The sequence below is a fragment of the Mauremys mutica genome, chromosome 11 (genome assembly GCF_020497125.1).
Source record: "Mauremys mutica isolate MM-2020 ecotype Southern chromosome 11, ASM2049712v1, whole genome shotgun sequence".
Classification (NCBI taxonomy): Eukaryota; Metazoa; Chordata; order Testudines; family Geoemydidae; genus Mauremys; species Mauremys mutica.
In genome coordinates, this window is record NC_059082.1 from 30,856,287 (window position 1) to 30,871,969 (window position 15,683).

General features: G+C 42.7%; 1 protein-coding gene across 3 annotated transcripts in view; it reads right to left on the bottom strand.

Annotated features, from left to right (window-relative positions):
• The window catches only part of OTUD7A (OTU deubiquitinase 7A), a 402,354-nt gene that overhangs the window by 244,153 nt on the left and 142,518 nt on the right, over positions 1-15,683 (bottom strand). The window contains exon 1 of one of the 3 annotated variants that reach the window (XM_044980929.1): positions 11,645-11,803. The exons of the other annotated variants lie outside the window; for them this stretch is intronic. The gene's annotated coding sequence lies outside the window, so the exon portion shown is untranslated. Of the gene's footprint in view, positions 1-11,644; positions 11,804-15,683 lie in introns of those variants that run through there. 3 annotated transcript variants of the gene reach the window in all.

Sequence of the window (15,683 nt, forward strand, 5' to 3'; positions counted from 1 at the left end):
GCCTGTTAAACAGGAGGTAATGGAAACCTGTGATGTGCCCCTGGCCAGAACATAATAGATAATAACAGCCCTTATTACAAATCAGCATAGCTGTTGTCACCTTTAATCATTATGACACTTCCATATACCTTTTCTCTGTATTACCCTTATCTGCCTCAGTGCTAGAAAAATTTTGCACAATACAGAATGGAGGAAATGTGAACTTTATTAACTGGGAAAAACTGCAGCCTTCTTTAAGTGCAGTCTTTCCAAGAAGGCCTCCCTCGTGAAGGAAAGAACTATAAAGTATTGTAGTTGAACAAGCTACATGAACAAAACAGTCAGGGTCTATGATGCTACCAGTGATTTTTCTTCTCTTCACAGTGATGGGGATGGATAAGCACTACCAGATAATGGATATACCACAGCAGAATGGATTTGGGGCATTAACGTCTGGACAAAAGAACAGCCTAATTCTTCAGTTTCTTCTGTCCCCACTCTGCCAAGCCACAGTGCTCTTGCTTCCGGGAGTCCTTTACCAAAAACACTTCAGAGGGATAAGTGATACATGGGAAGTTCCATATCACATTAGTTGAGAGCAGCATGATCTAGTCAGTAGGGCCCTGGACTGGGACTCAGGAGAGTTGGGTTCTATGCCTGGGTGGGCCGCTAACCTGATGTGGACTCTGATTACGTCGCTTGACTTGCGTCCCCTCCCACTGTCTTGTTCATTTAGACTCCACACTCTTCAGGGCAGGGACTGTCTCTCACTATGTGTCTGCACAGCACCTGGGGTCCCTGATTTCAGTTGGGAGCAGGAGGTGCTACTAGAATACAAATGTGTTATGTTCTTGTATATGCTGCTTGTTATGACCTCCATGCTTAGCTGACTACAAAAATGAAATTTGATGGACATTTTAGCAGGTTTAATCTGAACTAGATTGTTGTCACCTTGGATAACAGGCCCAGGATTATCTCCCCGACTTCCAAGAGATTTAAATTGGGTGTTCTAGAGGAGATCAAGTTAGAGTTTTCCAGTCAGATTATGAAGGCCAGAAAGAATCATTCTGATCATCTATCCTGATCACAGCCAATGATTTCTGCATCAAACCTATAGCTTCTAGGTGAGCAATAAACTCTTTTTGAAAGGTATCCTGTCATGACTTAAAGACTGCAAGTGATGGTGAATCCACCACATCCCTCATAAGTTGTTCCAATGGTTAGTTACCTTCACGGTTAAAAGTTTGCACCATTTCTAGTTGAATGTGTCTAGCTCCTGCTTCCAGCCATTGGCTCCTGTTATGCCTTTTTCTACTAACAGAAAGCTTTCCCATGTAGGTAGTTGAAAATTAATCTGTTCCCACACACTCCACTCCCCTAATAACTGCTTTAGAGATTGTAGACAACAGTCCAAAGAAGGGAAGAACAAAGGCTAATATTTATTTACAACTAACAAAACTGTGTGCGTGGGTGGGGGGAATATTTACAGGAATAAAGAAAGGAACCAGACATCCTAAAATAATGAGCAAAAGAATAAGATCACTTCAATATTAGCAAAATACAGGACAAATAAGAGTTATAATTAGGAACAAACATTTCCATAACAAGGATTCCTATGCTAGGAGGAGATGTTCCTACTAGAGCTGCACGGAATAGTTCTCAAATTTAAAATTCCATCATAAAAAATGTGCAATTTCCATACACATACACACCTACCTTCCTGATCAGCTTTGGTTTCCACCAGTCTCTTTCATTAGGTGCTAATATTTAGTTACCCTGCCACAGCCTACTTGTGCCATGACATGAAACGGCTGAATCCTGTTTCTCAGAATTCAGAGCACAGAATCATCTACCATTAGACCCACCTAGTTAGCCCTTAACCCACCTTTACCCAAGGCAAATTACAACCTCCGACTGGATTTACTAGCTGAAAATTTCAACAGATGGATCGCATATCAACATCTCTTGATGACACTAAAAAGACATTCAGCTAATCAAATGCTCCACCGCATCTGGCAGAGTTAACTCTGATAATACTCATTTTCCTAGCACAGCACCACAGCTGAAGGAAGCATAAAGAAAGATTCTTGGACCTCATTTGTTTCCTCCTCAGTCTCTTCACAAATAGGGATCTTATTAATCCAGCTGTCCTGGTTAAATTTCCCTTTGAGCTGGGGGATGTAAGCATTACTGTATGTTCTATTCAAACGAGAGAGAAAGAAATCAGCAAAGCACTTTGAGAGCCTTCTGGAGGAAGAAGGTATAAATGCAAGCAATTATTTCCACACACACTTGATGCTCTGACCCCAACCATTTAGTGATTAACAGAAATTAGAAACTTTACCACATCACTCACATGCAGAAGAATTTCGACTATACATGTAACTTCCATACGTTATGTCAGGACCTCCATTATATTTATATAAAACAATCTTGCTGCTACAAAACTTTCTATTGTGAAGAAATGCACAGCCTCAAAAGGATCTGCCATCCCAAGTGCTCTTTTAGAACGAGGCACTAAACAGTTGTCTACAAGGAAATGGCTCTGAAATGTATTTCTTCATGCTGCTGCCTCAACTCAAGAAAGAGTCTTTAATGTGCTGAACTGTAAGCAAAAACAAAATCATCAGATGACCCTCCCTCTTTTTAAGGAATCCTTTTTTTGTGTCTGGGTAGGTAAATGAAAGATGTAAAGAAGAGATGCAGTTTTCATCAATAAAATGTAGAAGCAGACCACTGCATACTGATCTTAAGTTGGGAGAGAGTATTTAAAGTTGAAATCAGAAAAAGTTAATTAAGATCACGCATGCCCTTCTGCACCCATGGAGAAAGTGAAAGAGAGATGCTCTTTCTATACACAATAACAAGAGTAATGTATTCTGTGGCCCATGAAAGAGGAGGCCAAATAGGAGGGAATCTGATTAATTTAGGCCGATATTGTAGCTGTAGGATGTAGCTGAATCTATCTGCTGCATTAGATTCTGGATGGTTGTAACTTTAGCACAGGCCACTGGTATTGGTAATCCTAAAAGTGTTCAAAAATCGTGAGTTGGGACTCAGAAGATCACAAGCCTGGCTTTAAAAAAATCATATGATTTTGAAAATTAATAAATGCTGGGTCTTTTCATTTGCCTTCTGGTTTTTGAGCCTTAGTATGTGTTTTCAGGATCTCTCTGCAACCATGTGAGCTAGAAACTTTTCTTAATGAAAGCTGAGATTCTCATGCAGTCACTTGTCTCCAGGACCTTGGAGTTTTAAACAAAGACACATGCAACACTGGATCACTTTGCACAAGCTGCAAGTATGTGAGATAGCTTGGATCCTCAATCAGTGCTGCAGGGGGACTAGGTTCAGAATTATTCCCATCTCTGACAACATGGTGGTGGGGTTTTGTTTGTGTGTTGTGCCTTTAGTGACCTCTGGTCTCTTTTCAAGGATGTTCAAAACAATTAGAAAAACAGTATTCCAGGCACATATTAAAACAGGATAAAACAAATTCTTCTAGCGTCCCTTACATTAATTCCAGACACCAGTATTACCAGTGGAAATACAATCAGTGTAACAAAACAGAATCAACATTATTTTGCTGTGTGCTCACTCACAGCAAAGGTTCTGGCCCCTCCTTGATAAGTCAATATATATGATTACTCAGTAAAAATACTACTGGAGCTTTTCTATATGCTCTATGATCCTAAGAGAATGACAGAAACATAGGACTGGAAGGATCCCTGAGAGGTCAGCAAGCCCTGCCCCCTTGTGCTGAGGCAGGACCAAGTAAACCTAGACCACCCTGACAGGTATTTGTCCAATCTCCAATGATGAGGATTCCACCACCTCCCTTAGTAACTTATTCACATACTTAATTATCCTTATAGTTTGAAAGTGTTTCCTAATATCTAGCCTAAGTCTCCCCTACTGCAGATTAAGCTGATTACCTCCTTTAACTTCAGTGAACATGGAGTACAATTGATCCCCCTTCTCTAGGTAACAGACCTTAACATATTTGAAGACTTATCAGGTCCCCCCTCGGTCTTTCTTCCTCTAAATTGAATGTTCCCAGGTTTGTTTTTTTTATTTGGTTTGTTTTTTAAACCTTCTCTCATAGATCAGGTTTTCTAAACATTTCATCATTGTTGTTCCTCTCCCCAACTGGACTCTCTCCAGTTTATCTACATCCTTCCTAAAGTGTGGCACCCAGAACTGGACACAGTACTCCAGCTGAGACCTCATCAGTGCTGAGCAGAGCAGGACAATTACCTCCCATGTCTTGTATAGGATATTCCTTTTAATACACCCCAGAATGATCTTAGCTTTATTTGCAACTGCATCACATTCAATATGTGAGCCACTACAACCCCCAGATCCATTTCAGCAGTATTAGCACCTAACCAGTTATTCCCCATTTTGTAGTTGTGCACTTGATTTTTCCTTCCTAACTGAAGTACTTTGTACTTTTCTTTATTGAATGTAATCTTGTTGATTTCAGACCAATTCCCTAGTTTGTAAAGGTCATTTTGAATTCTAATCTTGTCCTCCAAACTGCTTGCAACTCCTCCCAGCTTGGTGTTATCTGCAGATTTTATAAGCACACTCTCCACTGCATTATTCAAGTCATTAATGAAAATATTGATTAGTACGAGACCTAGGACTGACCCCTGCAGGAACCCACTACATACGCCCTGCCAATTTGACAATGAACCATGGATAAGTACGGTTTAAGTATGATCTTTCAATCAGCTGAGTACCCACCTTATAGTAATTCCATCTAGACCACATTTCCCTACTTTGTATATGAAAATATCATGTGGGACTTTGTCAAAAACCATACTAAAAATCAAGCTATATCACAAATAGGAAAGGAGGAGCACAGCACAATGCTGGGAAGCTGCAAAATACAAAGATGGATGCAAAAAGTGGCTACCTTAATTTAAACTAAAAAGTGGTAGTTGTAGTTCATCCTCTATACATGCAGAACGGTAGTTAAAATGTCATTTAAAATATAGAAATGATGCCCATGGATCAAAAGACAGCACAACTCCAAATATTTTTACTGATGAAATTTCAAACAGACAATGTGAAATATTCTGATTCCACATGGATACATTCAAAATTATTAGTAGCTTTGCCCATTCTGAAAATAAAAATTAACACTCTCTATATGGCAGTATTTAAAAATACTTTCATCAAGCAAGTTCTTGCATTTTCTAGCTAAAGCAGCCAGCGTTATATTACAAACACTTCCAACCACATTGCTTGCCAGTTTTTTTATGGACAAAGTAAAACATCAATAATTAATGATTTTAGGAAACCTATTGAAACTGAAATACAAATGTAATTGATATAAACTAAGAAAGAGGAAGTAGCATCACTGTATGTAAAGCAATAAAAACTAAGAAAGATGCATGTATATAGACAAGCAGATGACTGAATCCAACAGGTCTGGGGCCAAATGCACTGCATTTAGAAATATCCAATTCCAAAAATCAAGTTAAATTGACAAAATGCATAATTTTAATCAATAGTGGTTCTATATGAATTACTCTGTCTCAATTTATTACACTATACCAGTGTTTCCCAAACTTGTGACGCCGCTTGAGTAGAGAAAGCCCCTGGCGGGCTAGGCGCCGGTTTGTGTACCTGCCGCATCTGCAGATCTAGTGGATCGCAGCTCCCACTGACCACGGTTTGCCACTCCAGACCAATGAGAGCTGCTCGAAGCGGCGGCCAGTACGTCCCTCAGCCCACACCACTTCCAGCGGCTCCCATTGGCCTGGAGCAGCAAACCGCAGCCAGTGGGAGCCGTGATCGGCCGGACCTGTGGACGTGGCAGGTACACAGACCAGCCCGGCCTACCAGGGGCTTTCCCTACACAAGTGGCATCCCAAGTCTGGGAAACACTGCTTTAAAGTGTTAAAGTTTAGACACTTGATCGAAAACACAGAAAATACTGATGGGTTAAAAAACAAATCTAATTTCAAAGTAAGCAAGTGCCAGGTGACCCATTGCTCATCCCACTGCAATCAGTAACAGTGCTCCTAGGCCCAACGGGATACTGCATCTAGTTCTGGAGTCCATAATTCAGAATGGATGTTGATAAATAGGAGAGGGCTCAAAGATGAGCTATGAGAACGATTAAAGGATTAGAAAACGTGCCTTACAGACACAAGAAGAGCTTGATCTATTTAGCTTAAAGAGAAGGCTAAGGGCTGGCTTGATCATAGTCTATAATACCTACATGGGGAACAAATATTTAATAAGAGCCCTTCAATCTAGCAGAAATGGTACAACATGATCCGATTGCTGGAATCTGAAGTTAGATAAATTCAGACTGGAAATAAGGTGTAAAATTTTAGCAGTGAAAGTGGTTAACCATTGGAACAACTTACCAAGGGTTGTGGTGGATTTTCCATCACTAACAATTTTTAAATCAAGATTGAACGTTTTGCTAAAGAATATGCTCCAGGAATTATTTTGGGAGAAGTTCTGTGGTCTGTGTTACACAGACAGTCAGACTAGAAGATTACAATGGTCCCTTCTGGCTTCGAATCTATACATTTCTTAGCAATGACTATTCATGTAGAGATTTGCATTGAATACTGTGTCAGGGAAAACTGTGAAGAGACAATATTCCCCTGTGAAGGAAACAAACTCAGAACATTTTCTGTAAACTGTATTGAAAAATAGATTTTCAAACTACTTTAAATAATTCAAAGTCTTCAGTTGTAAGATTTATGAATTATTTTGTTCAGATCAACATTGGTTTTAAAACACTGATAGATAACGAACTTTATATAGAAACAATAAGCAAGTCAAAATGATCAAATATATATTACTCACATACCTTTCAGACTCAGAGGCCTGAGTTTAAAATACTTAACAAGGTAATAAAGATAATCCTAAAGAACATAGCATTTAAAGAACAAAAAGAACAACATTGAAAATAGTTAAATCATAGAATCATAGGACTGAAAGGGACCTTGAGACCCCTCTAGACCCCTGCACTCGGGGCAGGACTAAGTATTATCTAGACCATCCCTGTCAGGTGTTTGTCTAACCTGCTCTTAAAAATCTCCAATGATGGAGATTCCACAACCTCCCTTGGCAATTTATTCCAGTGCTTAACCACTCTAACAGGAAGATTTTCCTATTGTTCAACCTAAACCTCCCTTGCTGCAATTTAAACCCATTGCTTCTTGTCCTATCCTCAGCAGTTAAGAATAACAATTTTTCTCCCTTCTCTCCTTTTATCTCCTTGAAATATATAACCTAATCATCTGTTTACTTCAAACATAAAAAGATCATCAATGGCTCATACAAAAAAAATTATCTATATCTATATCTATACATACATACACACACACACATTGATGAGTACTGCTCATATCAATGACCCAATAATACTACAGCAAAGGACTGCTATTAAGGGCCACTGGTATGACAGGTACCTAATACACATAGTACTGACTTCAAAATAAAGCATTGAAAGGAGAGCTGGAAGATAAAGGAAACTCAGAATAAAGCTTGAAACACATCAATTCGTTTTGTTCTTTCAAGTATTTTAAAATCCATGAGAAATGCTTATCAAATACAATGTTGCTATGAAAATAATGGAAAACAGCAAGTTAGCAAAAACTTTTACATATCCACTCCCTGCATATTTAATACATTTCCCATTTTAACCTTTTTTTGGTTAACATTTGGTGAAGCCTGGAGAACAGCAAGTAAAGGTGAGGGAGTGTAATAATCTGTTATTTCATCAACAATTTTTTTTCTGTTTATAAAACATAGGCTAATCGTTCTGCCAGGAAAGCCCAAATATTACTATCCAAGGGACAGAAAACCATTTTGCCATCTTATTTGCTATTGTGTGACATTATTGTGAGCAATACACTGTGTCAGAGTTTGTTTTCTTAGCTCACCTATCTGTAGGGTACAATTCACCCCCATGTCAAGGCTCAGCATAAGGTCTATGCACTACTTATGCCTTACTTAAACTGGTTGAATTTCACCCCTACTGAAAATAGAGGTCCAGATGTTTAGGTGAGGTAAGTCAACATAGTCCCATTGAGGTCAATAGAGTGACATCATTAATCTCATCCAGAACATCTGTATCATCTAGTTCTACATAATGGAACATATTTCTTTGCAGACATTTATGCGCTAAACTGGTGCATGCTAAAAGGAAAAATTCAAACTTCATTCAAACACAAAGACCATGCCAGCTAAAAAACAGCATCCTCCCCTCCTCCCCCCAGTGCAGGCCTCACTTTTCTTACAGCAAGATTTGATATTTAAACAGCTTGCTATTTCCTTAACTAAAAACATAAGATTTAATTTCCATTTAATATATTTGTCTGTACCCAGGAACATTTCATGAAACATAGTCAGTAAAATCTGAAGTCTAAGTGATCTGGTGGTAAGTGTTCTACAAGTTTTCCCTCTAACCCTCTTTTCCCACCCCCAACTCAAACTTTGTCTCCATGAATACATAAGTTGCAGGCTCACCAAAAATAAAAAAGTTTTGTTGTCGCTCTGGTGGTATTACAGAAGTCAATATTTTTAAGGCTGCCAGGAGATCACTAAAGATACAGAACTACAACATCACCACTACAATATTATTTCTAGCTGATGAAATTAAGAGGAAAAACCTAATTTTATCCAAACAGAAAGAGACAATAGACACAAAAAAGTAGCCACATTTCTAAGAGGGAAATACAATCAAGACTAACAAAAATACAGTGACATAGTTGTCAAGGTTCTTAAAAAAAAAAATTAACACATCTTTTCACCTACACAGGTACTACAAAGAACTCTATCCAGATAGAAAATGATGTAATGCAGCACTGCACACTAGTATGAACAGAGATAAGCAGTTTATCAAATCCATTGCATTTTATCAAATCCATAACAGCCTTAATAAAATTGACAAAATGTTGACTATGATTTTAAAAATATCACTTACACTTTCAGCCTTGTCTATGTACAGACAACACGGGTTCACAAACTCACAAAGATATGCCATCTCATATCTTAAGTGTTCTGATTTATAGTAATACTTAGGACTAGCACGACAACAATTAGTACAGTGGATGCATCTGTAAGGCTTCCTTCCTACCAGCCGGTATTAAGTTTCTTGAATAAGTGTGTATGATACTACATGCACACAGCTCTGCAGATAGAACTCTGTAAACCCACTGAACAAGTACAGTATGACCACTAGCTTTCCTCAAACTGACCTGGAGGCCCATTGATTGAAAGCTCATTCAATCCTTGGCCTCTCTGCTAAGATTGCCAACATGAGTACTAAAGAGTGCCAGATAGGATGATGGTTTTGGTGTTGCGGACATGGGTCCAGTCGGAACTGACATGTGACCCCCCTTCCCCACCCCCACCCCCCAACTCATTTGACACATACAACCAAATGATCGTGGCTTTTAGCCACTACCAACCATGTCAGAATTTCAACTGCTGGACTAAACTGCATGCATCTGTATCCACACTCCCACAAACCACCTTTTTCAAATATAGATACCTCATTATGACTAGGTTATGACCAGGTTGATTTTGCTATGTTTATGTAACAGATTATTAGTATATTATGGCTGATCATCAACACTTATGCCCATATGGTATTTTCAAGTGCCATCATTTTATAAACAAATTAAACTGTTGCACAGATGATTGAGATTCTTGTAAACTATTTACATCAAAATGCAGAACCATGAAAAAGTAAAACTCAAGAAAATGTTATTTCAATACGATATCACATTAAATTCTCTGCACTACCACTTTCATTGTGTCCCTAATTTGAGATTGCTGTTCCACATCTTATCCCACGTTAGGACCTTACCAAGCTGAGGTGTGACTGTAATAAAAACACGCCAGAAAGGGAGACAGGTAATGGACCACAGGATAATCTCTTTGATCTTATTCTGCACTCAGATATGCAAGCTTTACTTTGACTTATGCCAGTGAGAGTTGCGCACGTACATCTTAGCACAGAATTTGGCCCTTAATTATATTTTTAAAAAACCCAAACAATTATCAGCTCAAACCGAGAGTAGAAAATGGGGCCCCTAAACATTTAGGTTCATACCTCAGGAATGAAAAGAGAATAGTTACAACACAACCTCCCTGCTACCATATATTTTAACAACGGATCATAAACAATACTTTGTACTTCTAGAGTACCTTCTACCCACAGATCTCAAAGCATTTCACTAATGTTAGATTTATGCCACACCAGTCTTTTCCAGATTCAACGTCAAATACTTGAACTGGTTTTGTGGTAGGTTGATTTTTTTTAAAAACCTGTTCACGTGAGGAATTTCAGTTTCTTTTGGGCTAAGGTGTGTTCTCTGTGGATTGGTTTAGTGTTAGAAACAAGCCAATTACATCCAAAGTATTTTCAAGCAATTTATGCAAAATGCATGCCCTGATCATCAGTTTCAAATATGGGCCTCAGCTGCTAAAGGTCAAATTAAAAGTTGGAAAGGTTTGATTTTGTTCATATTTACATAGTTTATGTCTGCAGGGTCTATTGGAAATTTTAATTGCTGCACTGTTTGGGTGCGGGGGAACTAAGAGTTTGTAAAATTATGACATCACTGATGTTGTCAAATTTAAAGGAGTATCCAAGGGACAACAGATTAGATTTCCACCTCTCCCTTCCCCCTTACAGAGCTGGTGGAGAAGAGTAGGGTGTGCACAACATTGACCAGTGGTGGGGATAATGTTTTGATAAAACCACAGCAGGGAAGTCAACATTTTGTCCTTTTATTTTCAGTTACAGTGACACACAGCCTTACATAGCACAATTTCATAGGGGAAGATGATGAGTCTCCACAAGCCTTAAAGCTGAGAGGTGCCTGAAGCATTAAGGGAAGTGAAGGGATAAGGAGATGTTCCAATTTAAATGATGTGAGGTGGTTTGTACCTTACTGCATTATGTTTTATGGGCACATGATATCTCACTGCATTACAAGTCACACTGTAAACTCGGGTGGATGTTTATTCACATGGATCCTGAGCCTGACCATTTCCCTTTTGTGAGCCTTTTGGATGGGAGAGGGAAACCATCTATCGGCGAATGCCTCTCTCACAAATGGCCTGTGAAGGTCCAGCAGCGGCAGGGGTCATCACCTGCCTAAGCCGGCTTCCTGCCCGCAAAGGGACTACCCGGCCAAGAAGCAGGCTCCCATCAGATAAAGCAGCGACTACAGCCATGAATTCGGTGGGAGATTCTGCAATGCAGAATCCCTTCCAGGAGCTGACTATTGAACGGGAGGGAGGAAGGGAGCGGGGAAGGGGGGTGGGGGGGCGGCACTGCCTGCATTTTCACAGGCAAGGATTTACACAAGGTTATGAACGAGACGGCTTGGCCCTATTGCTGCCCCAGCCCAGACCCCACTGGAACTTCTCTGGCACAGACGGCTCTGACAGCCCCGAGAAAGGGCATCGCCGCTGGTCCCAGCGCCCGGCTGGGCTGCTGCAAGCTGGGGGTGATTTAGGAGCAAGCGGCGAGCGCACCTGTCCCATCCCCTCTGCTGCAGTGACACTTGCCCGCACTCCCCCCGGATCCGAGCCGATCCGCCCCTGCCATGCACAGCACCCGCCGGGGGAGGGGGGGGAGGAGGAGGAGGAGGAGGAAGCAGCAGCCTCTTACCTGCTCCTGCTGCACCTCCTGCCAGCCCTGATTACCCGAGCTCCATTCTCCTCTAATGCGGGGGGGGGAGAATCAGATCAGCTGGAGCCCTCTCTCCCAGCTGCTGCTTTCAGTCACTGTGGTCCTCCACGGCTGGCCTGGGGGAGCAGCTGCTTCTCCCCTCCTCGCCCTGCAGAAGGAGAAAGGCAGAGACCCACCTCCTGCCGCGGCCGCCTCCTCCCCATGAAGTCACCGGCTGCACGGCCCGCCCCCTCCTCGCCCTGCAGAAGCCGGAGCGGCGAGGGGTGGAGCGCTCCTCCCCGGGCGAGGGGACGGGCCAGGCCGCTTGAGTGGCACGCTGGGCCGGCAGCCGCCGCGGGAGGGAGCGGAGCCCGAGCCCAGCTCAGGACACCGGCGGCGCCCGGCTCCTGCCCGGAGCGGCGCTGGGTCCCCTGGCCCGGCTGAGCCAGGGCGAGGAGGCGGCGCTGCAGCCCCGGCCCCGGCGGAGGAGAGCGGAGCGGCCGCCGGGCGGGAGCCAGTGCCCGGGCTGCTGGGGGAGCCGGGCTCGCGGCCGGACCGCGGGGCTCGACCCGGGGCCCAGTACCGGGCTGAGGAGTCATCCAGGAGGGTCCATAGGCGAAGGGGAGCCGAAACCGGCCCGGGGAGACCCGGCCGTGCTGTGCTGCCAGCCGCGGGGCACTGCCTGGAAAGCCGGCCGGGCCACCACCTTCACCCCCGTTCCCCGGCTCGCGCAGGCTGGAGCGGGGAGCACAGCCGGGGCTTGCGCTGAGCAAGAGCCGCCTCGATCTCGTGCACGTGGGGCAGGGATGCGCCCCATTTCTCCCCCTGCCTCGGAAGGTGCCTGGCACTACAATCTTTAATGCCTTAGAAGTAACGGTTTGGGGATTGCTATTAGTAATAACACCCCCTTTACTTTAGGCTGCAGCATCTACAGCTTTCTGATAATTTCAGAGATAAACCACTGCCAGCTGACTTGGTAAAGTAGGGGGAGTTTATCAAAGAAGATTTTTTTTTAAAAACCTTACTTTTCTCTTTGGATTTTGCCAGGAGGTAAACAGCAGAGAGAGAGAATTACACATCTAGACCTGTTAGTCTGTATCAGCAAAAACAAGGAGGAGTCCATGCAGCACCTTAGAGACTAATTTATTTGGGCATAAGCTTTCAGGGGCTAGAACCCACTTCATCAGCTGCATAAAGTGGAAAAATACAGGAGCAAGTATAAATACATGAAAAGATGTGAGTTGCCTTCCCCACTGTGAGGTCAGTCTAACCAGACAATTCAATTAACAGCAGGATACCCAGGGAGGAAAAATAACTTTTGAAGTGGTAAGGAAAGTGGCCTATGTCAGACAGTTGACAAGAAGGTATGAGTCACACTAAGGGGAAGTTAGATTTTGTAGTGATCAAACCACTCCCAGTCTTTATTTAGGCTTAAACTGATAGTGTCCAGTTTACAAATTAAACTTCCGCTCTGCAGTTCACTGCTAGACGTGTGCACCCACTCAGATTCTTTCTAGCTCACTGTGTAGTTCACAGTAAGGAGCAAAACCAAGAGGACTTCGAGTGGGGGGTTAAAGAATCATTGAGGCAAACCGGTGGCCTGTGAACATTAAAAAGCATTGATCAGCACTAAGTGAGAACTAGTTCCCTTAGCTGAAATAGTAAGTCTATTGCAGATGACATGCAATAAAGGACAGAAGTAGCAGTTCTTTATAAGTTATTCACCAGGTAAAATATTGCAGAACCATTTGTACATCAATAATGCACATTTAGGAAACACACACACCCTCTACCTGCTCTGCCCCCAGAGCCAAAATTTATAAAGTTTTGATTGGGGGGGGGGATTTGAAGGTAGCACACGGAAGAGTTAAAGTCAACCATCAGACTAAATTCTAGTTATCCCCCACTTAAGTTTTATTAATATGTTAAAACTCCCAGCTGGAACCTTAGCAAAGCTTGCCTTTTTAAAAGCACATTCTGCTGCAGATGGCAATGAGAACAAGATTCCCCTTCCCTCCCCACCACCCTTCAATTCCAAACCCCCGCTGCTGGGAACACAAGAACTGCTAGCCATAGGGCTCACAAGTGATGACAGGCATAGCACCAGTTGTCATTTTGTTTAGTTGCATCCTGGGATTGCAAAAAGTGACAAAATAGATATTTATCTTACATTACTGGGGTTCTGAGATGTATTCCACTCTTGCTGTATGCATGCACACCACATGCATCCACGATTGGGCTCTTGGCCAGCGCAGCCCAATGGCCCATGCTTGTGCTTTGAGTACCCTCTCCCAAGGATGTAAAAGGACAGGGCAGAGCAACACACTTCAAAGAACCACAGTTATTGTAAAGTACGTAACCATTCAGTCTTCAAATGACTGTCAATATGTACTCCGCTCTTGATGATTCAAGCAGTTACCTAATGAAGGAGGTGGGTGCCTGTTATCTAAATATAGATTGTAATGCAGTTCTGCCAAAGTTGTCATCTGCCCTAGATACCTCTCTAAAGAAATAGCAGTCTGAGAATACATGAACAAAAACTCTAGGCGGCTGCTTTAGAGGTTTCAGAGATGGGGATGCTTCTGAAAGGTGTTACAGAGGCTGAGAGAGCCCTTGTGGAGAGATCTCAAGTTTGATCAGGAGCTTCTAATTTAGGTAACTGGTAGCAGAGTTTAATGCAGTCCAAGATACATTTAGATGATCACCAAGAACAAATGGCCTGCCCTTTCTTTCATTCCGCAAATATAGAGGAGATTCTGAAAGTCTTAGATCTATTCAAGTAAAAAGGGGAGTGTAGGTCCTCAGTCTGTGTCTACTCTGGCACTTTACAGTGCTGCAACTTTTTTGCATCAGGGGTGTGGAAAAACAAGTTTCGGTGCTGTGAAGTGCCAGTGTAGACAGCTCCCTCCCAGCACTGGTGCCACAACTACACAGCCACGTTAAAGTGCTGCAGCAGCACTTTAACATTGCTAGTGAAGACATGCCCTCAGTGATCTTAATGGGGTCTGAGAATCCTCTCAAGGAATATTTTCCACCACTGAACCAAGCACTGACCCACAGGACCCCTCTTACCAACACTACAAGAAGAATTATGCGTGGACTCCTGACGGGTTGAAATGACAGACTGGACTTCTACATAAAATGCTTCCGCAGACGGCCACAGGCTGAAATTGTGAACAAACAGCATCACTTGCCCCATACCTCAGCTGTACAGAACACGACAACGCCATCCACAGCCTCAGAAACAACTGACAATCAAAGGGGCTGACAAAGGAGGTGCTGCAGTCATGAACAGGTCGGATTATAAACAGAGGCTGCCAGGCAACTCTCCAACACCACATTCTACAGGCCACTATCCTCCAATCCCACTGAGTACCACCAAAAGAACCTACACTGTCTGCTCAAGAAACTCCTTGCTATAGCACAGAAACAAGTCTACACAGACACACCCCCAGAGCCCTGACTGGGGTATTCTATCTGCTATCCAAGATCCATAAGCCTGGATACCCTGGACGCCCCATCATCTCAGGCATTGGCACTCTTACAGCAGAATTATCTGGCTATTTGGGCACTCTCCTCAGACCCTACACTACCAGCACTCCTAGCTATCTTCGAGACACCACTAACTTCCTGAGGAAACTACAATGCCTTGGTGATCTTCCTGAAAACACCATCCTGGCCACCATGGATGTAGAAGCTCTTTACACCAATATTCCATGAGGATGGACTACAAGCTGTCAAGAACAGTATCCCTGATGAGTCCGCACCCACAACCATTTCAGATTTGGGGACAACTTATACCTTCAAATCAGTGGCACTGCTATGGGTACCTGCATGGCCCCACATTAGGCCAACATTTTTATGGCTGACTTAGAACAATGCTTCCTCAGCTCTCATCCCCTAGTGCCCCTCCTCTGCTTGCACATTACATTGATGACGACATCATATGCACCCACAGGAAGGAGGCCCTTGAAGAATTCCACCTGGATTTCAACAATTTACACCCCACTATCAACCTCAGCCTGGACCAGTCCACACA